Here is a 24,565-nt window from a genome sequence, read left to right as displayed (position 1 = left end):
GCCCCATAGGTGAGTACAGGCAGAAAGTATCCACTCGGGCGAAACTTGGGTGTCTGTAGCGACTGTGTTAGCCATGCATTTACTATCGACAATGCCGCGCTGCTATTGCTGGCTCATACTTTCACCCTTGTTCTGCTTGGCGAGCGATGACCACCTCAAGATAGGATTTCGTGGAGAATTAAAATCAAAACACCCGTTCGCGGAGATATTCGTGCCCGCTGAATAGTCCGATTGTCTTAAATTGCCCTCTAACGTTACTGAACGCCTTCTCTAACGTCTCACGATGTGATACCGGTCTTAAACAGCAGACCACTCAGGAAGAAGCGAAGAAAAAGGGAAATTTTGATTTTTTTTTGTTTACTTCGCAAACTTTCCATAAGGCATACTATAGAAAATCATGTAAAGTGTTTTCATCCAGAAACCGGATAAGGCTCTTGCTTCCAGTGTTGTCCGTTAGCCACTTCGAGAAATCCTCCTCCCTCGTCACCGACAGTCGCACTTCCTGGAGAATTCGTGTCCTTGACGCCCTTGTCCCTGCACAAAGTCCACAGCACAGCAGGTGGTGAACATACACCTCTGCAGCCGGTGTAGAACACTTCGGGCAGGTGGTCGGTCATTTCTAGGTCTTGAGAGCCCCATCGGCACATGACCGCACCAGCCGTTATCCTTCTAAGGGCTACTTCGTCCTGTCTAGTTAATACCCCTGTCAAGCGCGCAAAATAAAGTGCACTTACGGCGAGTGTCACTTACGAAAAGTGCACTTTACCGCTGCTAAACAGCGTAACATAAGTGCACTTGACAAAGTGTGCACTCAGGTCGTAGTGCGTTCACAAAACAGACTTCGAGGGCTGAGCGCGTAGCCTCGCCGGCAGAAATTTCTTCGTCACAAATGTATTATGTAATAAGATATGTATACAAGTTGATTTTACGTGTTTTGTACATATTTGCATTTGATGAAATGTTTTATAATAGCGACGGGCAAAATATCAAATAACAAAAACGTGATGTAACCGCGTACGCAACTTCCACGTTATGAGTGGTGCGCCATTGCGGCTACGCCATTTTCAGTTAGGGGGCGGTTGTTATTGTTCATGGTGTTCGTTGATAACGGGTCTATGAATCATGGCCCGGTGTCAAATTTTAAGCATTTTTTAAATGTTTTACTACTTTAAAAAGCAGTTCCCTGAACTTCGCGCTTGGAGGTTCCAATTTCTTTTTTAAAACATGTTTTTCAGTTGCTAGCTAGTTTCGTACCAACGAGTGCTTATGCGAGTGTACTCCGCTTTTCCGTTTAGCACTGCGTAGCGTACAGTCTCTTTCAAGCTGCGAAGTGCACTCCGCGGAAGTGCACTTTAACTTGCACGCTTGACTGGGGTATAAGTTATGAGGGAGGGAGGGGGTAAGTGCAAGGCGGGATGAGGGCACATATAGTTTTCCGCAGGGAGGATGGTTTGTTTATTCATTCAAAGTTTTTTTTTTTTTTTCTAGCTTTGACTTTTTATATATTTGAACTGTAACAGGGCCACAAGTACGCTTTCAGTCTTCTTTCCTGTAGCAGTAGTTCATAGAGAAAAATTGCAAAGCACTATACGTTGGCGCCTCCATGATTTCCCGCATCGCTGAGGCTGGCTTCTGGAACCGTCCTGTTGTCAAGGGAAGTACAGCCAGCGTTTCTTCTTCGCCTACAGCCGGACCTGCGTGTCTCCGAAATTCCCTACCCTGGAAGGGGACAAGAGGCTCAAGCATACACTATAATTAAACAGGCTACAAGTTTATGCACCTTGAATTAAGCTGAACCCCTTCCTCCTGGTATATGTGAGTGACAGGTGCTGTTTATAAGAGCAGAAAATATTTAAATAAGACGAAATTTATCATTAAGTAACATGGTTCATTTCTGGATTTTAAAGCACTTTTTTTAATCGACGTATCTGTGACCAGGTCATAAATTTCAATTTTTATTAGCCTTATCGGGCATGGCTAATCATAGCACCAATTTACTGCCCCAGTCCATTGCAGATAAATGCAGATGGCGCCGTATTTGATGCCTATCACGTTTCTATCTTTTGGGTGAGAGCGAATGTAACTAAGAACAGACAACAGACCTTGGGATCGATGGACCTAGTTATCATAGCAGGGGGACATAGCAGAGACTTACCCTACCCAATCCAAGGAGGGACTGCCGCGCATGTGCCATGGGGCCGCCTCATCTCAGGTGCTTGGCTATAGCTCTGCATCCGTCTACTCTCATACGCATCCGCCGTGCTTTAATTTGGCGAGAATAATCAATTTTGCAGGTTCTCACGAAAGCGCTATCCAGAGGTCGTTTCTAGCAAGGCTTAATTATCTCTTCCTTTTAACTTTCAAAGCCAATTTACAGCTTTTTTCTATAGGCAGGGCTCTCGTATTCCTTTCTTGTTTCGAGAACGGCACGAAAAAGCTCGCAGCGGAAATAACGGTTTAACTAGCGTCCGGTGTGACAGGAGCAAGTAGTTAAGTAGGTGTTTCCCGCGCGAGCCCTACTTTCTTTCAGCGAGGGCTACTCCGCGCCCTGAGCCGTCGCGCTTCGTTCATAATGGACGAAGGGAACGTACAGCGTCTTTTTCGCGAGGTCTTCAGCGTACACGAGATGATTCCGCAACTTACCAGCGAAGGTGATCCGAAGGCTGAGAACCGAGCGCCGAGCGGAAAGGCGCCGGCCACCGACGCCGAAGAACAACTCCCACGTCATTGAGAACGACCGGTAATCCGGTCATTACGTGGTGAAGAGAGTCCACGCGCGGTAGCTTGGAAGGGCACGGAACGGTAACTTGCTACGTGGAGGTGTGCCTTGTACCTCGCTCCAAGATTCCCTAAAAAGAAGAAAAAAAAAGTGTGGGGTGTGCGAAAATAACAGAAACGTCCGCCCGTGTGCGATTGTGCGTGCACGTCAAAGGAAGCGGGGAAGAAGGGCGGAGAGGGGACGTAAATGTCGAATACGCACTTGTGCCTGAAACAGAGTGGACGCAGAATTGACGCTGGACTCGCCGAAACACTAAAACAGGCCCAGTTTGCCTCACATGATCAAAATGCAATCGTGGTTCACAGCAAGACAGGAATTCTGTGCCACAACTTTTGCATTTAGACAAAAAGTCGTTGCTTGCAGGGAGAAAAACGTGCGCGTTGCGTCGATAAAGATGACATCTGTTGGGTGGCATGATTTACAAATTACAAAAGGAAAAATCTAAACGGCAGTATATGCAGCACACGTTTCAGGAATACTATCACAATGGGGAAATAAAAATTAAAGATTTGTATTTCTTTAATGCCTTAAATAACCGTGAGTCTGGCTTCTTTTCGCACTATACAGCAGATGAATATTCTTGTTCTTGATTAAAGCTATAGACTAAGGCATGTTGCCTTGTTCGCTGGTGTGAATTCTGCCAGTAAATTTTAGTTCTATTGCGCAAAATGCAGATATCCTGATGCTTCTCCGTGTACGATCATATATGACAAGGCAGATAATGTAATGGCGTGAACGTCCCAAATGCGTGCTTCGTCTACAAGACATCAGTGACATTCTTGCATGTGCGAGCAATGTTGGCTCATTACGAGAAAGAAATTCAGCGCGACTCATCTACAGTGTACGCAAATACAAAAGGATCTCAGCTGAGTGCGTGAGAAAATGCGAGGGTAAATTGGCCTTTTTGATTAACTTCCTGGCATATGTATTTCGTCTTGGCACTCTGCATGCCTTACTCGCATCAAACAGAAGAAACGCTTTCTATACTTCTGGGAAATCATTTGGAGCACAATTGGGCCATAAACAACTCTTGCCTCCAGGCTGAGGAGTGGCCGGCACAAGCAAGCAGAGGAGAATTGCCGCCGCGCGCGTACTGCCACGCCGCCATACGTGCATGCTCCCGTTAGGACCCCTACGTAAGAATGGCGCACAGATCTGCAAATGTTTTCAACACATAGACAACGAAGCTGCGAAAGTTATCGCGAAGTTTTCTCGCCGCTGCCATTTCCTTCCACGTGAAAGGTCTACTGTGCTGGTGGACGGTAAACGGGCAAGATGAGATATCGCGGTACAAGTGCTTGAGTAACTGTATGCGCACGTGTTTAAAACTGATGACAAAGAAGAAGAAAAAAACACTGCACACCGCTGTTTGGGAAAACTACAGTTCTTTCTAGGCACCGTGACGAATTTGTTCGAGAGATCATGGAAGTTCTTTATATGCGTCTCAATGGTGAAAACGGCACCAGTCAAACTGCCGTACGTTTGGCTGATAGGTAACTTGAATGTTTGGCCGCATCGCTTGACTTTCAAAGGTAATCTGGTGTTATACCTTTGTTTCATTTGTATGCGTGTCAGATAAAGATGGCCGCCTTTGTTTATTTGTTCGTTCGTTGTGTATTTAGTTGTTTTTTTTATTTTTTGCGTCCCTACTTAATCACATGCCTTTTTTCAAATCAACTTCAGTTGCCAGTTGGCATCTGTCCGTGTCGTTCTATTCCTTGTCCGCGTATCCATTTCACACTTTTTCAGCTGTGAGCAAAAGTATAGCAACCTACAGTAGCGTATCTGAGAAGGACTCATCGGCTTCATGACCAGCCACTGACGCAGAGTTTAGGCTTAAAGCAGATTCACATGCTGACTCTTTCGACTATGGTAACGAATTTTTTTTCTTCCGTGTTGCCTTTTGTTACCTTTGTCGTGTAGAAAAAGCGAAGTTCTTTCAAGTGTCCGACTTTGCTTACGTTGCACGCGCTTTATCTTAGCGAGAAACGAAGAATGCAAAGCAAGGTGTTTTGTCCTCATTTTGGGAAGCCCCGTCGATTGTGTTACTCCGAGTTTTAATCAAACAAATGAGTACTGCTGCAACACTGAGAGATTGCTTAACGCTATAGTTCTTCTAAAGGCGATGAGGTTTAAGCTGCGTTGTAACGGTCGTTTCTACAGATCACTGTGCCTCTTCATTTTCACAGTCAAGAACCTATAGTGGCACTTTGTGCATTCTTAAAGAATACCTTTAGCAGTTCAGTAAAATTTTGTGTTGATTATTTTCCATCGGTGTGTTGGCGCTACCCCTTTTTATAAAGCATCCACTTAGTTTACGAGACGTGCTCACGCTCGACACTTCAGTGGCCTATACAGGGGAGAGCTATAAGCCACGAGTAATTGCCGATGTGTTCAGCAATTTCGTTTTACGCCTTTTATCGGTATCCCGCACCTACCAGGCGCCACCGACATCAGTGGTCGTGAAGTTCCACCTTGTAACCTCTTTTATGTCAGCAGAAGAGTGCCGCTAAAGCAGAAAGCGCGTCGCATTGCATGATAGGCAGCGAAGTGGAGAATCGGCAGGCCCACCGCCGTATCGAGGGGCTTCCTGCTCCAAAACGTTGAGGTTTTTCCGTTCCTTATAGCGTTATATACTTGAAAAGGCGACAGCTATTGCATAAAGCGGGTTGTAGCTGGAAAATACATTTCGACAAAAAAAAAAAAAGGTACAACACGTACGTCACTTTCGAAGGTCAAGCTTAAAGTTGGTTGGTTGCGTTTGTGCGGAGCGCTGCTCATAAAAGTGTTTTTTTTTTTTTTTTTTCTTTACGAGTTCGCTCTTCGATATGGCAATGATATTTCTTACCTTCCTTACTCTGATAACCCTTTCAGGTCCGTGAAAGTGCCAGCGCTGCTCTGGCGTAGCTGAAAAGCTCAATAACAATGTGATTGTTGCAATGTGCGTTTAGTACAGGTGTATATAACGTACAGGGGTGATGAAGATAAATGTGGAAAAGGGGGCGCACTGCAGTGGTCGAAATATTTCGCAGTCGCGGTTGTACCTGGGTTCTCACAAAGGGTACGATCGCGACCTAAAAAATATTACCGGAGCGTTCGAATTTACTTTTATCCCGGTAATGCTGTCGCTAGCGTGGAGCATTCCGTCTTGGTGAACGCAGAACTGCCGAATGTCCACCTCCAAACTACTATAAGATGTTTTAGTAATTTCACTAACGCCCTAACGCTGTTGCTTTTCAGTACATGAGAAATATGCGATATCGGTGATTTGCTTAATGTTTAATGGGCGGTGTCCTTACACTATAAGTGATCCCGCGGAAACAAACTCTTTCGCAAATGAACTCAGTCTTTACGTTCTGGATTGCAGTTAGGGGGCCCTGGCGCTTTGCGAATGGCAAAAAGGGCGAAAATGTGGAGTTTTCTTTTTTCCACAAGAAATAAAAAATAAAAACAACAGAAGATTGATTTTCAAATGATGCGACTTTTCTGAACAGCTTCTCTGATTTATAACCTCTCCCTAGTTGTTCAGGATATCATATAGTTCAAACAAGCAGGTCACGTTTTCGTCAATGGCGAAAATAACGCTAAGCGATTTTGCGCATCGACGCAGTCTGTCTAAATCAAGGCTGCGGGAAAAATATTCCGACAATATATATTAGTGCGAGGGTATCCCAGCATTATCCGCGCACGCACGCACATACTTTTTGGAGACAAAGGACTGAATAAAAAAACATTTAAAACTTCGTGCCTGGAGAATTCCTGTATTGGATGCTGCACACCACAGCACACCATTTATCGTTATTTGAACGCTCACCTTTCGCAACAAAAGCACACGAGATAACTTGTGAGCAACGCACTGATAGCGCGGTGTAGCGACGGAGTTGCCCCTGGGCGGCCCCCAAATTAAAGGACGCTCACGCGCCGCCGCAAGTGACGCTCTTGTCGGCGCCGCTGGCTTGACTCGTTCGAAGGCTGTTTAGGGAGGTGGACATGTATGTGTCCATGTGTCCTAGATTATCTTATGGTTCGCTCAAATCGACGCTAACTTGTCGCTCCGTTTTTACGCATACATACGCGCGTTTCGCTTGCATGATCACGCATGTCCGCTCACAGAGTTTGCCAACAAAGCGTCCAAGATCAGCTGCGAATATAGGCGGTAAATGGTGTAAGTTTCCCCGATGACGTAGCGTTTTCGTCGTCGTGCCAACGACTCGGCGCACCCGAGCACCGCCAAGTGCGCCGCTTGGACGAGCTCCAGGCGATCGACTATCACTCTCGGGTGTGCCGCAGAGGCTGCCCTTGGGAGAGGGCATCGCCAGATGAGGCGAGGCGGCCATGGCTGCGCAATTGCACGCACGCGGTAATGAATCAAGCGGGAGCCCGACCAGACGCCCGAAGCGAGAAGGCGCGCAACAGGTGAGCGAGCTCCGCGTGCGGGACCATTGCGTAACGCGCACCCAGCGCGTAATATCCTCCGTTTCCCCGAACTCGCGTGCCAAAAAGTTTGAAACTGAGACGCTCGCCTATCAATTCGACCGGGTATTAGGGAAAGAGCGAGGACTGCGACTCTGAGGCAGGCTGGGCCAGAGGTGTACGAACGCGGGCATGTACACGTGCTGAGGCGGAGCTTGGCGCCGCGTACGTGAATCGCGCGCACGAGAGTGTCTGCTTTTCTTAGGCGGGCGGGCAGTTGGGTGCTTCGTGAGCGTACACGGCCTTGTACAGGTGGAACGAGGCGGAGAAACCCCGCCTGCGCTTTAATACTGTAAGACCCGCACGGACATCTGATTAACGGAGCTCGAGGCAAGTGGGCCTCCTGCTCGGTTTGCTGTTATGGCCGCCCCATCTTTCCTGCTGACCTTGGCTGTGGTGCGAGGTTTGCCAAAAGTAGTAATGTACGCGTCGTTCAGGCAGCACGCATCCCAGCGAGAAAACGTTCAAGCCATATGACAAAATGAATAAATTGCTTCTCGGCAATCTTAAGGAGATACCCACACTTGCAATATTAATAAATAAAACAAGAGTACATTTCTGCGAACAGCGTCTGTCCTCGGGCGAAAACTGAATTTTTCCCGTTCTCATTGAACACCCCCCCCCCCCCCCCCCTTTCTGCAACCATTAGCTGCGGGCTCTGCTTGCTACAAACAAAAATTGGCAGCAGAAAAAGAAGCACAGTGTTCCCCCAGATAATGATAATAATAATCAATCAATCAATCTTTATTTAGGTGCGCAGGAACAACCATATGGTCTTCGTGCTGCAGCACAAATTAAAAAAATGAACACATAGGTTTTACACACACAGATAGAACACAAAAGAAGAAACAAATAACACATGAAATGAAATTGAGACAAAAAGAGTCACGGAGAGAATGAACTCAGAGAGTAGCATGCCTTGCAGACACGGTGTAAGAATTGTAGAGCCTGTCACAGAAAAAAAAATTATAGATATAGAAAAAGAACAAATAACAGTCATTGACTATAGTAATATAGAAATATACATAAAATAAGCAGCCATTCCAGACACAAGAAATGTGTGGTACCTAAAACACAGGCTAGAAATACAGGGAAATAAAATAAAGAAATACAATTGAATGCGGGACAGTAAGTATCAAATATAAAGTTTAAAGTGAAAATACAAATACGAAGTGGATAAAAAGCAGTTCAGGATAAAAACAGCATTGAACAAGGAGAAAAAGCAAAAGTGAAGTAAATACATTATTTAGGCTAGAAGGTGGAAGTTATATGTGATTTCTGCTTAGAATACAACGCTACGAACATCCAATATAAATGAAGAGAGCGAGTTTCGGAAGATGTCAAGGTGAGGACAAAAAGAGTTAAACAACCTCTGCATTCTGTCCAGAGGGGAATGGAAATGCAGAAGCGCAGAAACATGAAACGGTCTCAATTCCCTCATTCTCTTTCGCGGAACGCTCTGTAGGACGTGCTCTATCAGCTGAGGGCACATAATGTGGCCATGAAGAAGTTTGTACAGGAAAATTATATCTACCCTGACACGACGACAGTTAAGAGAAGGAAGATGCAGTGGGTTACTCCCGGTGGAGCAAGAGGAGGAAGTTGCACAAGGAAAGCGATATCGAAATATTCGTAACAATTTTTGCTGTAGTCTGTCGACCTTGTCACAGTTCGATTTGCAAATTCCATTCCAAACAACCGACGGGTACTCCAAAAGCGGCAAGCATATAGACATGTATACAGCTTTAAGAACGGAAGCGGAGTACAGAATTCTCTCAAAAGTCTGCAGATGAATCCGAGTGTACGCGTAGCCCGCTGAGCAATGCGTTTAGTATGAGGGGAGAAGCTGAGGGTGAGGTCAAAAGGTACACCAACGTCATTAATTTCATCAACCCTGAATAATGGTAGAAAAAGAATAATAGTAGAAAAAGCTGTACGTTTTACGAGTAAATGAGACATTGTTTTGGAGGGATTGAGGGTATACGTCCATTCTTCGCACACCAATCAGAGAAAGCAAATATATTTGATAGCAACGACAAGCAATCTTGAGAAGAATGTATTACCTTGAATATTTTTATATCAGCATAAAGAAGAAACGAGGAGTTCTTGATCACGGAGGAAAGGTCGTTAATAAAAATGAAGAAGAGAAGCAGGCCTAATACAGAACCTTAAAGAACTCCACTGGTCGCAGGGTAAACGAAGGAGGTCTGTCCATTGACACTGACAAAGCGGGAGCGATCAATGAGATAGCTACGCAGGAGGGCTACTCTTGAGACTTCAATGCCAGAGAGTAGAAGCTCTCCAAGGAGTAATGAGTGAGTTATAAGTCAAAAGCTTTGCTCAAATCACAGTACAACAGTGTCAACCTGACCTCTCTGAAGGACTGCTGTGGAGGCACACGTCATAAACGTGACTAAGTTAGTTGAAGTAGAGCGACCCATATATGAAGCCATGCTGATTCGATATGATGACATGCTTGAGATGGAAGAAAAATACGTTGTGCAAAGCTAAATCGAAAAGTGTTGGACATAGTAGAGAAATCGGACGATAATTGGAAACATGAGATTTGTTTCCTGGCTTGAAGACAGGAAACATACGTGCCACTTTCCACACGCAAGGAAAGTCAGGATTTTTCATAGTTATTATATATAGCAGTCAATACTGGTACAAAGATACAACTGAAGGCTTTTATTATGGCATCTGGAATGCCATCAGGTCCAGGGGACAAAGATGGTCTCAGACGCTTAAGACTTGCAGTCATCAGCTACTCGTCAAAGAGAACAGACTTACGCGATGTACCAAATGGGAGGCATGCGGAATCGCAATGTGGAGGTTTGTATACGGAGGAAAAGTGTTTGGCAAAACTGTCGGCAACATTTTGAATTTCCGACCCCTGGGAGTAAACTTAGTTCATACTGGAATCTGATTCACAGGAACGCTTGCGAATGTATCGCAGGACGATTTGAGGCACTCCTCTATGATGATGATGATGATGATAATAATAATAATAATAATAATAATAATAATAATAATAATAATAATAATAATAATAATAATAATAATAATAATAATAATAATAATAATAATTGGTTCACGGGAAAGGAAAGGCGGAGTGTATGTCACACTTGTTCCGTAGACACCTGAACCGCGCCTTAAAGGGACACTAAAGAGAGAAAGGAAGTGGGTTTGCATCGATAGAATGCCAGTTCCTGATTACAAAAAGACCACTCTTACTGAAAACAGAGCTGTTATAAGGTATAGTAAAGAAGAATAACAGAAATACAGGTATCGCCACCACAGCCAAACGGCCGAGGCTCGCAACTACAAATGACGTGACGCGCTAGGGATCCCGGAGGCTGACAAATGCGAATTACGTTGTATGTTTGAATGCGGTAGTACGTTTTTTCTCAAACATGATAACACGCTTTTATCATACGTAAACGACGGCGAAAAGACAACATAAACGTTGCAAGGCAAATACAAAAATATACTTGGAGGCGCCACAGGCGCCCACTTCAGTTTTGGTTATGTTTCGGCTCAGGCATTTCGTGCGCACTCGGATAGTTTGTTTCAACCTGCAGCGCCTGAATTACGAGCTTGGAGCAGCAGATGCGCCTTGATGGTTCCCATTTGAGCATTCGGAGGCACGAGCGAGCGAAATCCGCCACCGCCGACACACTCCTTCGTTCACACTTCTGCGCCAACATATCGCCGCCGTTGCCGCTTCGACTGCGACCTGACCGCTTGACTGCAGCTACGTACGCCACGAAAAGCATACATATGCTAAGTACCGAAGGAAAAACGCATTATGATTCAATTGTTCACTAAATCATGGCACATCTGACCAACACTTCGTCAACAAGACCTTCAACGTGCTATTTGCAGGCGTCGTAAACAAAAAGGGCATACTTGCCGCTCATAGCAAGGAGAGCGTCGATATAGTGCGCTCGTCGCCCGGCAAAAAAAAAAAAAAAAAAAAAAGGGCCTCGGGTAAAAAGTAAAAACTAAAAATAACGAAGCACCAGAAATACATTACAAAAGGTTAAAAAAAATCAATTTCTAAAAAAAATTGCCAGAAGCGGTAAGATTCGAACTCGCTACTGCTTGCTCCGTAACGTTCGGCGCTAACCGCTCGGCTACGCTTTTTTTTTTTTCTTTATTTCCTGGCTTTATTTCCTTGTGAAATGGTATGAACCAAAACCGCTCGGCTACGCCGCGCCACAAGAACCTTGGAAATATTTCTAGTTTTTATGTCATGGCCCCATTTACAATAAAGTGTTTCTGCTGCCGGTCTAAAAATTACAACTTCTTGATCATCGGCGCATGCTGCCTGCTCTCACGTCTTGCAACTAATGTTCTGGATGCCTATGCGCACTATATTGTGCACTGGATCCATTTTAACATGTGGAATTTCACAGCGCTGGCAAATGTAGTGGCGCCGGCACTTTGGTCATGTTCTGCTACCGTGGACGTAATTTTCGCTGAACACGGAGCTGTAGCACAAACCTTGAAGGAAAAAAATGCGACGAAGCTTCAAAACTGACAAGCGCAGCAGCGAGGACGCTATTTTGCTGGTAACTAAATCTGATTTGTATGTAAACATGTCAGGAAGCGTTGCGATGACCGAGGGCTCGATTTGTTTATACACAGTGCAAGAAGGAGCGCAAAAGCTTGAGAAACATGTAAAGTATTGTGCATTACAAGCGCTCTATGTTTTTTTTTCTTCCTTTATGGGCCCATCGCTCAGTAAATTACTCTCTTCATCGTTTTATTTATTTCGGCTGAGGCCGTTATTCCGAGCACGCTGTTGCCAAGTTGGCCCTTGAGGGATGCGACGCCGCGGGCCGCGCCGGCTCGCTAGCTATCACGGAGTCTCCGCTTAAGTCATAGTGTGCGTCACTCAACTCCAACTACGTAGTTGGAGGCCACAGTTTGAATTCGACCGGCGGGAACAAGAAAAAACCTCAACTTCTTATCGCAATATCTCAGCAATTATTCGATTTTTTGCTGCTGGATATGCGGCGACAGTGTCACCAAATGTAGTTTATTAGATTTTTCATACCATCTTTGGCTGTCTTTAGTGTCCCTTTAAGGGAAGGGATGAAGGTGGGAGTGAAAGCGGAAAGACTGAAAGGGGTGCCTTAGTGGAGGGCTCCAGAGTAAATTCGACCACCTGGGGATTTTTAATGTGCACTGACATGTTTAAGGGGCGGCTGAGCCTGGCCCTACGGGGCTGGGACAGGTAGGTCACTGCCGCTTGCGGCTGGGGCTAGCCTGCCACCGAATTTTTATCTGTTGTAGGCCGTCATTGCACCCACTACCGTTTCAGTAGTGGACGACGGCTGTTGCGGCGCGGATCTACCTCTCCCTTTTCTTTTTCTTTCTTCTCTATTTTCTCTTCTGTCCGCACGAGGCAGTGCAGGTGGCTCAGCTACAGAGCCAGTAGCAGGCGTGTGCATTTTCTTTTCATTCTTTCTTCAGTCGCAACAACTGACATCGCACAGCAAACGGACGCCTCTTCCTTTCGCCTCCATGGAAACGCAGCCGCCGGCGGTCAGGATAGGACCCGGGTACTCCGGCACAGTAGTCGGGCATCTTAACTGCATGCACCACCGCGGCGGGACAACAAACTGGATCTATTCGCTTTTTCGTCACTTTTCATTTTATGCACCATATGCGATTTGTTTAGACACATAATATTCGTACAAAACTCACTGTGTGCTTTTTGGCTGGCTAGTTAGTCGTTCATTTTTAACACTGCGCGTATTTGGCCCACAAGAGACTCCACGCCTCCGCTATGGTCGTAGCTTGTCACGTGAAGCAGCATACGCTATGGTCGTATATTTAGTTGTTTATGCATATATTCATTCGCACAAGAGACCGTGAAGGCCCACGCCACCATTGCATATATAGGAGAGAATCAAAATAACGTGGCAATATGTTATCGGAAAAAAATCATGAAGATGATATAAGATTGATAAGGTATGTACTACATACGTAACATTTTAATAATGGTTTTGTTCAGAAATGTGGTAAGAAAAAGAAGTAAAAATGGGGGAGATAGAAGCTCCACAGTAAAGGTTAGATATTATTTCAGCGAATGCTAAAATTAGAGTTCAGGTGCATAACAAAACAGTCATGGCTACAAACAAATGGGCACGTACAACAGCGAACTTCAAAGCGGGCGCTTAGACACTAATTCCTGATGGCTGCAGGCAGCTCTTGTGTGTTTTTCGGGCGCTCCTTACCTGAACGATTCTTAATCTGCTGCATGGGGACGGCAACGTAGGAAAACGTTACGAATGCGAGGAGGCCGGGTCTTGTGCACGTGCCTGAAAGGGTTGTATGCGGGGGGCATATGAGGGAGCAAAAATGACGCGAGATGCGCTCGCTACACTTACCAGCATGTGGCCCAAAGTCGGGTGGCTGTTTTGTCTGCCCACGCACCTGTGTTTGTCATATTTCTCGAGGCCGATTTCCCTCATAACCTTTATTCCTGGACATATTTTCATTTGTGGGCCTCTTGTTCTCCCGCTATCTATCTTCCTGCAACGCATACCTGACAGCAGAGGATAAACAGCGAAAACAAGTTGACACAGCTTTCTTCCTAATGTCCCTCATGTTGTTTGTGGTGAAGATACGTTCTCTCCAGTGCAAATTTCACGCGTGGCTGTTACTATTCTATACTGTTTATGGACGCGAAATTTTAAATAGGCGATAATAATGGCTGATCAAGACGAAAATTATGTGCTGTATGACTGTATGACTGTGTGATGCCCCCTGTCAAACTTGCCACATATAAAGGCTTCACGATTCAAATAACAATTATTTTCACTATAGAACTCAGCACGGAAAAAATAAACACTCCGTCAAAAATTGCTCTTCGCACTGAATTTCATTATTACCGGAACTTCACTACAGAGAGCATTTGTAGACTCAGGGAGGATATTTAAAACCATGTTAAACATTAATTCACTGAGTAGTCCCTTTGCTTTTTTTGTAATCTGTTACCTGTTCATTACTAATGCTCATTCTGGTAATCATTTAACTGTACATGAAAAATTTATTTGTGATAATTAAGTTTTTAACAAGAGGTACGACTGCGGTTTTATGGCTCGTATCTGGAGCTAATGTCGTAATAGTAAGACAAAAGTTTAAAACTCATGTATCGGGCAGCCATAGGCTTTGGGCGAGTCGGAATGAACCTTGAAGCGGCTATGAACTCCGGAAGACATTTGCAAAGTGTGAGGTATTGAAATACGCTGCATGGGAGGATGTTTTAGAGCGCACCTCCTATGCGCCTGTTCGACGGTTGAGCCGCGTCACTGCTGGCGCCGTTGTCGATGTAACCAAGCGAAAGAGAGTCACGAGCCAAGGAATTTCACAGAAGAGGAAGAAGAGTCGCCATCTACGAGTCAAAGAATTCCACAAAAGAGGAAGAAGAGTCGCTACCTACGAGCCAAAGCATTCCTCAGAAGAGGAAGAAGAGTCGCCAGCTATGAGCCAAAGAATTCCTCAGAAGAGGAAGATGAGTCGCCAGCTACGAGCCAAAAAATTCCTCAGAAGAGGAAGAAGTGTCGTCAGCTACGAGCCAATGCATTCCTCTGAAGAGGAAGAAGAGTCACCAGCTACGAGCCAAATAATTCCACAAAAGAGGAAAAAGAGTCGCCAGCTACGAGCCAAAGAATTCCTCAGAAGAGGAAGAAGAGTCGCTAGCTACGAGCCAAAGAATTCCTCAGAAGAGGAAGAAGATTCGCCAGCTATGAGCCAAAGAATTCCTCAGAAGAGAAAGAAGAGTCGCCAGCTACGAGCCAAAGAATTCCTAAGATGAGGAAGAAGAGTCGCCAGCTACGAGCCAAAGAATTCCTAAGAAGAGGAAGAAGAGTCGCCAGCTACGAGCCAAAGAATTCCTAAGAAGAGGAAGAAGAGTCGCCAGCTACGAGCCAAGGAATTCCTCAGAAGAGGAAGAAGAGTCGCCAACTATGAGCCAAAGAATTTCTAAGAAGAGGAAGAAGAGTCGCCAGCTACGAGCCAAAGAATTCCTCAGAAGAGGAAGAAGAGTCGCCAGCTACGAGCCAAAGAATTCCTAAGAAGAGGAAGAAGAGTCGCCAGCTACAAGCCAAAGCATTTCTAAGAAGAGGAGGAAGAGTCGCCAGCTACGAGCCAAATAATTCCTCAGAAGAGGAAGAAGAGTCGCTAGCTACGAGCCAAAGAATTCCTCAGAAGAGGAAGAAGATTCGCCAGCTATGAGCCAAAGAATTCCTCAGAAGAGAAAGAAGAGTCGCCAGCTACGAGCCAAAGAATTCTTCAGAAGAGGAAGGGTAGTCATCAGCTACGAGCCAAAGAATTTCTCGGAAGAACAAGAAGAGTCACCAGCTACGAGCAAAAGACTATCAAGAGGAAGAAAGTTACGAGCTCTGCGCCGCTCGTTCGTGGCTCTTCTTTTTCTTCTGGGAAATACATACATACATACATACATACATACATACATACATACATACATACATACATACATACATACATACATACATACATACATACATACATACATACATACATACATACATACATACATACATACATACATACATACATACATACATACACGACGCGTAATAGAGTTTTGCAGGACCTTTTGCTGAATTATATGGACCTTTATCTGCAGATTTTGTTTTATCCTATTATATGTTCGGATACCCAAATCGACCCAAGCAGTCTATAGTTGTGCATAGAAAGCGGTTGTTTTACTCTTCAAAATATATAAAATGTTTCCCCGGAAATCTGCCTGATGTAACCTGATTTTCAGCGCACCTTTTCTCGCTGTGTGTAGAGCAGCTCCGTCTACCCCAACCTAAGTGGACGCACATGTGCCGCGCTTGTGCGGCATGATTATGTCCCCGCCTGCCGGCTTTATGTAGTTCGCTCACTAGGCGTGCGTCATCACGCACTACTCGTCAGGTCTGTCACTGCATGCGTCGCCAATGCGGCCGCCTTTCGCGCCGCGCTTTTGGCAATTTTCGAGAACTAGCTTCTGGGTTATAAGTGCGCCTTCTTCAGTACAGCATTGTCAGATATGCATGCATACATGAGAGAGCTAACGCTCGTGTTAAAAAATTAGACTTAACGTTTGGCTGATTAACTATAATGTAGAACAGTTAACATTTCAACTATTACTTTTAAATGCCTTAATTATTGAAAAGTTTTAAGCAGGCCGTAAGAAATATCTATAATAGTGTTAAAAATTTGGGAAATGCTGTTCCCACTGTCGCAGCAGTGCAAGGCGCTTTGTGGCCGCGAACGGGTGAAATCAATGCCTTGCGGACGGAGAGAACGCTAGCAATGCAAGCGCGCGATACACAAAAGCCTGTTTTAAAAAATTGCCAACAGTCCTAGGGGAAACACTTGTATTGACGCTTCTGCTTCGGCGCCGGGCACGGCGCTATCTTTTCATCGGTATACCTCATGCTCTGCTCGGGTGGACGTCCAGCAGCTGCATTTGCCTCACTCATCAGTCTGGTACTGGCCTTTACCTTTTACCTTTTATTAATCCTCTCAGAATATGACAGAAAAAAAGTAAAAGAACTAGAGAGGGAGCCCGGACCAGCAAAAGCTTTCCCGGGCTTAATCTAAGATAACTGGCCATGTGCATTGTGCCGCCCACGCTTTTGCGTCGCGTTTATTTATAACCGCCATCCTCCGGCCACGCGTGAACCCTTGGCACCCATCGCCATGAGAACCACCCGGACACATAGATGGGTATTACTACAATCAGCTGATGCCATACGTTCTTCAAACAAGGATAATGTACGCTTCTTGGTGCACACATTGTGCTCATAGCTGAGTAAACCTGGCGCATAGCACAAATTAAGAGTAGCCTTAAGACGCCACTAAGACGGAAGTAGCAAGAAATTCAGTTTTGTTATAGAAGCCTAAAAATGGGCTTATGAGGTAAACTACTATTGTTATTTAAAAGCTTGATGAAGTCGGGAGCCTTTTAACATCGCCTTGTTTGTTTCCAACCGGCAACCGCGGCGCTGAACAAAATCCGCTGCAGGATTGTGCTGGGATGCAGGTTATCATAAGTGTAGAATTTATGATTGGTAAAAGTTTATTTATTATTAAGAGTTGCGCGTATTGCTTTCAGCGGTTTCAGGAAAGGCTTTCGTGCCCTAATAGGCTCGTAATTTTGCTCTTCTCCCCAGTAAACCTTGCTCCATAGCGTAAACTCGCTGTTAAAGAGTCTAAAACCTGCCGTAGAATGGTGAACACCAGGTTGTGAACCATCTCGGCTAAGCAAAAAGCAACGGAGCGTGTTCACGATGCGGGTGCCCGGCAAAGTGTGCTGGTAAAGGGGGAAAAAAGCAAAGAAAAAAGGATATAACTTCGCATGATTATCTTCGCGTAAAGATAAGATATGCCTAAGAGTTGCTAAAGAACCACGTCGAGGTCGAACGGGACCGGAAAGCCTGAATACAGCGGCACTGAAGGAAACAACGCGGCAAAATGAAAGCGGTGGGCACTTCTTGAATACAAAGTTAACGCGAGCCGTGTTTTCCCTCTCGCGTCGGTGCCAACAGGAGCCGATGCAGGGGTACGCGGAGGGGGAAGCAATGGGCGGGCGTCTCGCTATGAAAGGCGAGTGGAAGGGGGCAGACCACTTTGGCTGGACGACGTAAGTGGCGCCGCCGTCGGTGGCACGCCAAAGCTCCAGGCACGCGCGCCCGCGTGCGCGCGCGCGCGCGCGTCAGGTGCGCGCCGCAAAAGAAACACAAGCAACGACCCGAAGGTGCCCCCGCGGAACCCCCCTTGCTCTTCTGTCCCCCCTCGCACTGCTTTGCTGCCACTGCTTCCCCAAAAGAACCGCCGCGGACGAGTCACGTGACAACGGCATACGGCAGATGGCCTACCGCGGCAGCGAGTGCTCCGGCACACGACACGCACGCTGTCTTCCTCCAGCGAGGAAGAGAGCGGGGATGGGACGTCGGCGCAGCGATGTATACGGAATTACGGATGATTCCCCTTCCGCTCATCCGCTCTCGCCTCCTTATCTGGTCTCCGCGATCGTTTCGGTAGCTGCCCAGTTCGGCTGGCTTCGCCTCTGTCTATATCATCCTTTCTTTCCTTGTTATGTTTGGCCCTCGGTAGCCAGAACCCGTTGACTAGCATAATTGCGCGCCTCTCTTGCTCTTCCTTTTCTGTGTGCGTTTTCCATCTTACCCCTCAGCGCTATCCCGCCGTCGCAATTTGTTGTCCTTCTGGAATTCTCGCACTATTCGCAACCACCGGCGAATCGGTGCATGAATCTAGTTCATGAGAATCGATGAGCGCATCTTCGATACCAGGTATGAAAAGTTACTTCCAAGCTGCAGAAAGCGCAGTGGCAGTGTGGGTGCGCGGAGTTTTAGTATAGTCAGGTGAAAACCGCAATAATTTATAGATAAACGAATGCAGTGAAGCACATTCGATGTAATTTGAAATTTAAAACGATTCTCCCAAGCTTTTCGAATATATATATATATATATATATATATATATATATATATATATATATATATATATATATATATATATATATATATAAACGCCGTGCCCGATGCTGCGCTGAAGTGTTCAACAACCATCTACGTGTTGCGCCGTCTTCCTTGCACTTAACGACGCCCGTATCCTTAGCCCTACCGATAGATAGCTCATTTGAAGAAGGGTCCTTTTCGCGCTACACGCAAATAGGACCACTCGGCTAAACGACACAAGTGCTCAACGTCAACTAAATTAAAAAAAAGCCGGGAAGAACAACGGAAAACTTCAAGCCTAACCGCGCACCTTGCTCGTCATCTGCCTGCGACGTAGCCTACAGGCCGCTCAAACAAATAGCAAAAGATTACTTCCCTCTGCACAGGAGGTTGTTTATTTTTTCCAATCTCCTTTACCGCCTACACTAGCAGCGGGCAGATGTGGCTAGGCAACAAGTAGACGAGACGGTCGACAGCTGCCGAAAAATTGAGCGACGTTCATTCTCCAAGGTACAACATGTTTAAGGAATAACAGCGCAGAGACGAAGGAGAAGGAAGACAACATCTTCGTCTCCGCGCTGTTATTCTTTAAACATGTACCAACTAGCTCAACTCCGTTTTAAGGTACAACATGTGTGCAAGGGATCGCATACCTGCACGCAGAACATCACCATCGGCTCTCGGTTAATCTATACCTCTACACGTGCAGAAGAGATTTGCATGTCGGAGCGCATGCAAGGTATTTTGCATGAGTGTCGGCGCCGGAGCGGTGTGCTTCCGTATACACACAGCACAACGAGGCGCGCGCACAACACCATGTGCACTTTCTGCGTCGTCAACGGCGCACTGAGCTTAAGCCACAACACAAACCTATTTCGTTCCGCGTACAACACTTACCTATGCGCAGCGGCTTTCAACTATATATTGTTAGCGTTTCTGGTGAGTTTAGCCGGCGCTATTATACCCTTTGGTTAGCCTAGATTTTCTTTTTTTCACGATGATGATGGCCTCCGCTACGAAGTCTGCACCAATAGTGACCGAATTACAAGCCGGGACATTTCCGAAGCAACGTTTCTGTACTTTCACTGATGTCTCAAAGTACACAATCATCCAGCACAAGTTAGTGCGCTAAACGCTATCGGTTGAGCTATGGATTGATATACATATATATTACTTTCCCGGTGCTTTAAATGCGTCATTTCTACAAGGAATAAAGAGGCTATAAGCCGGGACAACTCAGAAAAGAGAATGACTTGTATATGAGCGCCCCAGATGGCCGGTCTTGTGCTTAAAATCGCCGGCAGCCTGATCGGCTCGTTGCTTTCCCGCCTTTGAAACCCTCCACAGCCGCGCCAGTGAAGAAGATCCGCACCCAGCGAGCTGTGATTCGAGACGTCATTGCTCGCCAGAAAGCGTGAATAAAGCTTCCCCTTTCTATCTGCCGTCCTCTAATTCAGGGCTTGAACCACTTAAATGTAAACCGGCTTCTGCAGCCAAAGTTATTCCTGGGAGACGCATCAAGGACTATTTGAAAGAGATCTTCCCGAGAAGTTCATTTCAGAAATATCGGAGCCAGAGCTTTCTTTTTTTCTTCCTTTGCTGTTCAGCTTTTTTTATCCAGTCGACTTTCTGCAACCTATACATGGCTCTGCGACTGGCTGCGAGTGCAGTGGATTCTAGGCCATATAAAGATGGAAGAATTCTATCAGTGTGGGAGAATTTGCCAGTTTCTCAGCAATATATATATATATATATTTTTTTTTTTGTGTTCGTTCATATTATGCGAGCAGATGCGGCATTTCTCTTAGGTGTCATTATAATTCTATAGCCGCAGGCTTCTTGATTATGGATGCGTTCTCCGAGCAACCCGTGTTGCATTGTTAAATAATCTTTGCAACTGATACTTTGAAAACAACCCTTTTGGTTTTTCTGGTGGCGAGTTTCAATACTGCTAAGCTACCATATCCATTTACACATCAGCTCCTAAATTTTGTAATCATTAGCGGAACCTCACCGCAAACATATATACGCTTCTCGTGTTTCCGACACGCGACCGTATACCATTCGTTTGTTTGTTTAATGTCGAATGACAGACATCACTTGCAGCATAGTTCAACGTATATGGCAGTTATAGATGCATACAAACTATTTATGACGAATGTTTCCGTTAAAAGCACTTTGAAATAATTTGCAATTTTCGGAAACGGCATTCCCAGAACTGTAACAGGCTCTTTGGGACGTTAAGTCCCAAACACATTGCTATACCATATGTTACACGATTCGGCAGAACATCTTCGTAATTGCTCTTTTTCTGTAAATGTATGATTCATGCAGCCTTTCTAAAATTCTGGACTTGCTTCAAAGTAGAAGAACTTCGAATGCATGCAAATTTGATAAACTGAAAGGCCCACAGAATTACAGAAGGTAACAGAAGTTAAAGCGAAATCAGCGTTGTTCTCTTAAGAGTATTGACCTCACCTACCTCCAGAACGGATCAACAAGCACAGCTCAAGGACTGAAGACTGATTCGTTCCTAATTTCCATAGGTTACCTATACAGGATATTGTATAGGGTGCGGGGGGGGGGGGGGGGCAGCAATAACTATACACTAGCCAGCTACATGTGTACATGTGGCGCCAGGGAATTACGACTTAAAAAATGAGTACCTGCCCTGTGAACTGCACATTGTTTCCACGGCAAGTTATCGCTTAAGACCTGCAAGTTTCTTCACGATATTTTCGCGACTTCGCTGAGCTTTTCCGCTTGCGTTTGCAGCAAAGTAAAAAGAAACGAATCAACCAAAATTCGCATAGAGTTATAAATATAAAAAAAATTTAATGGGGATTCTCCCTGAAAAGCATATACAAACATGGTCGAAAGTACGTAGACTATCGTGCGCGGATAGGCTGTAAATTAAGAGCAGAAAAATGTGGACAGTACAAAAAAAAAAAAAAAAAAAAAAGAGGTGAGCGAAGGTTGTATCATTAGTAAAGAAACATTAACTATAGTTGCACTATTGAGCATTATTGTTCATAACCGTTGATACGCGAATAAACTCACATGATTGTTTGTGAGGAAAGAAAATGAGAATTACCGTGGATGCTTGCTTTGGGCGTTACTTTAGGGGAAATGAATTTCCAACGGAATCTTTATCGGCACTGAGAAAATAATTACTTCCGTACGGGCACTTAAGCTGTTTCTTTTAGAGTTTCGTCACGATGTTGAGTGCAGTCTATGGGGCAGTATTCACGCGAGCAACTGCACGCACCTTTAAGAGGCAGCATCGTGTACCCGGTATCTCGATGGCATATTACGACCTATATATAACTGCCGCATGGCTGCCAAACATTTTACCATTCTGCAATTCTGCGAACGGACGATGAAGTGAAGCTAGACGACAGAAAATGAATCGCTAGCGCGAATTCGGAAATTTGGTGTTCGCCAAAAGCCGCATGAGTGAGCTCATATCGCCCTCCACTGTACCCCTATCGATGGCGACTGTCGTGTAGCTGAATACAGACCAATACGTAGCTCCCTACTTTTGTCTGAGACACTCCAGTAAACAACTGCAGTCGGAGGTGCCGCTTTAAAACATTCAAAAAATAAAAAACAAACATTTTACTTCCTGCGCAGCACTTTCTCTTCCAGTTTTCAAAGTGATGTCGCGGCAGTGGCAACGCGATTGGGGAAGTACACATTTACCGAGCGTTACACTCTAAACACGGTAACCTTTGTGTAACCTTTGTAAAGGTGCACATTTTCACATTGAAGTATACCTATAATATAAAGGTTACACAGTGTAACTTTTCCACTTTTAACCTTTGTAAAGGTTACAAGTGGTAAAGGTTACATCTTTTTATGCATAGGTTACGCAGATTTTTTAGCGCTGTAATCTTTACAAAGGTATACATCATCGAGTTCGACAAAGGTTACATGCTTCAAAATGTGTCACCTTTGTACGCCACAATGACTGGCCTAAATATCCTCGCCGTTATACAGTGCCATTTCCTAGCAGACCTATTGGAAACTATAGAACCACACTCGCTGCAGACCAGTCACAGGCAAATGAGTTCAGAAAACTTACTTGCATGCGCAAATGTATGAACTTCTGGCTTACCATGCCTACGCCTTCGGAGTTCAAACAAGTGAATTTGCAAATGCGGATACGTATAAGGTTCTTACTACTACAGTTCCTGGAAGCGCTCGTCGGCTTTCTCAGTGAAAACCGAAGCTCTCCGGGCCGGTAGCGGCACAAAGCAATAAAGAAAAAGACTGCCTGTCCTCACATATAGCAATGTGAACCTACGACTAATGCCCATTGTCACCGCGCAGTCAGCGGTCCGCTCAGGTGACCCCTCAGAATAGCCGATCATAGTCGCAGCGCTGTGCACCTTCCTTCTAACCGATATGTATTCAGGTGAATACAGTATGAACCATTGAGAGTTGGATGATTCGAAAGTTAGCAGCTGTCTTCAGAATCATAAATACGATGCTGTTATGGCCAGGAAGCAGAAAAACGCTGAGCGGCTTGGTATGATCGATGTGAGGCCACTTGATAGGAAGAAGGGAGCTACAGGAAGAGCCGCGCGAATGCCTTGTTACGACCAAGCATCCGCAATTGCGCGCTCTATTGTTCGCCTGTGGGCATGGATAAGTTTTGTGAATATGTGGTGATGGTCCAATGGCTCTAAGTGAGCCTGTTTCCAGGAATCCTGTTTTGTAAGCATGTTTTGCTTTGTGGACAACCTGCAAATGCCAAATTGACCCTGTCAAGAGAACGTCTGGAAAAACACAAAGAAACGTCCCCCTGAGGGAAATAGCAGGAAGTGCTTTCTTTCTTTTGTTCACCCTTCCAGTCGAGAAGTGCTATCCTCCAGTGATGAATGCCTCCTATCCAAAGGAGACGACAGAGTGACATGTCCGCTGACGTGCAGGACAAGAAAGGAGCATGACTCATACGGCCATTAAGTGATTTCCCGGGAATGCAGGAAAGATTTGCAATTGTCGAAAAGGGACCATGTTGGGAGCCCTATGCGGCGCCACGTGCACTCGGGTTTCTGAGAAGTAAAACCCCTTGTCAGAACCAGCCTGTGGTTTCTTTGCTGAAGAATAGAAATGTACCTCCTCTCCTCGCCGTTCCCAAGCTTTTCCCGCCAACAAGTGATCACGCCCAACGAATGAATGCCGGACCAGTCAGTGCTTCAGACCATCAGTGCAGTGATGTGTTCGATTGGATGCCGATACCTGAGGGGCGTGCCCTGGATTTGGTTGGTCAGCATCTTCAGAGAGGGGCTGGACATAGGGGGTTTTTAAGGACGCTGCAGAGCACGAAATGTCGCTCTGGGCCCTGGGTAAACGGCTCATCCAGTCGCTTCTCGCTATGAACTCTTAACGCTTGCCATTTTGCTGATGTACCCTTCTTTTTCGTGTAAATAATCTTGTAAATAAGTTTCTCAAAGTGCCATTAAACCTGCTTGTACATATTCCACCAACTTCGAAGATTCAATCCTACTTCAACCCCGAGTCTCTGCACGCTACCAAGTGAAGGCAGGGTCGACATAGCCCCAGCGTCACGACGACTGGTGTCCAGCGGTGGGATAAAGCCCCAACACTGGTGCCCAGCGTTGGGATCTGAATCTACAAGCCACAACATCTGGTGATTGGAGGTGGGATCTGAATCTACAAGCCACAACATCTGGTGATTGGAGGTGGATCTGAAGCTACAAGCCACAACATCTGGTGATCGGAGGTGGCATCTCAAGCAACAAGCAGGCGCAACAATCGGCCAACAAGAGAGCAGCTC

The 24,565-nt window shown here is 45.5% G+C and overlaps 1 long non-coding RNA gene across 2 annotated transcripts in view; it reads right to left on the bottom strand.

The window, feature by feature from the left end:
* Positions 1-352: 352 nt before the first annotated feature.
* Positions 353-24,565, bottom strand: part of LOC146204922 (uncharacterized) — a 133,116-nt gene continuing 108,903 nt past the window's right edge. The window contains exons 2-4 of one of the 2 annotated variants that reach the window (XR_014703053.1): positions 2,644-2,849; positions 1,592-1,719; positions 353-534 (exon numbers count right to left, since the gene is read on the bottom strand). This is a non-coding gene — a long non-coding RNA (uncharacterized LOC146204922). The remainder of the gene's footprint in view (positions 535-1,591; positions 1,720-2,643; positions 2,850-24,565) is intronic. The other variant, XR_014703047.1, reaches the window with a different exon arrangement.

Source organism: Amblyomma maculatum, chromosome 1, assembly GCF_055883805.1.
Source record: "Amblyomma maculatum isolate TAMU_Amacu chromosome 1, ASM5588380v1, whole genome shotgun sequence".
Lineage (NCBI taxonomy): Eukaryota > Metazoa > Arthropoda > Arachnida > Ixodida > Ixodidae > Amblyomma > Amblyomma maculatum.
This window is presented reverse-complemented; position numbering and strand designations above follow the sequence as displayed.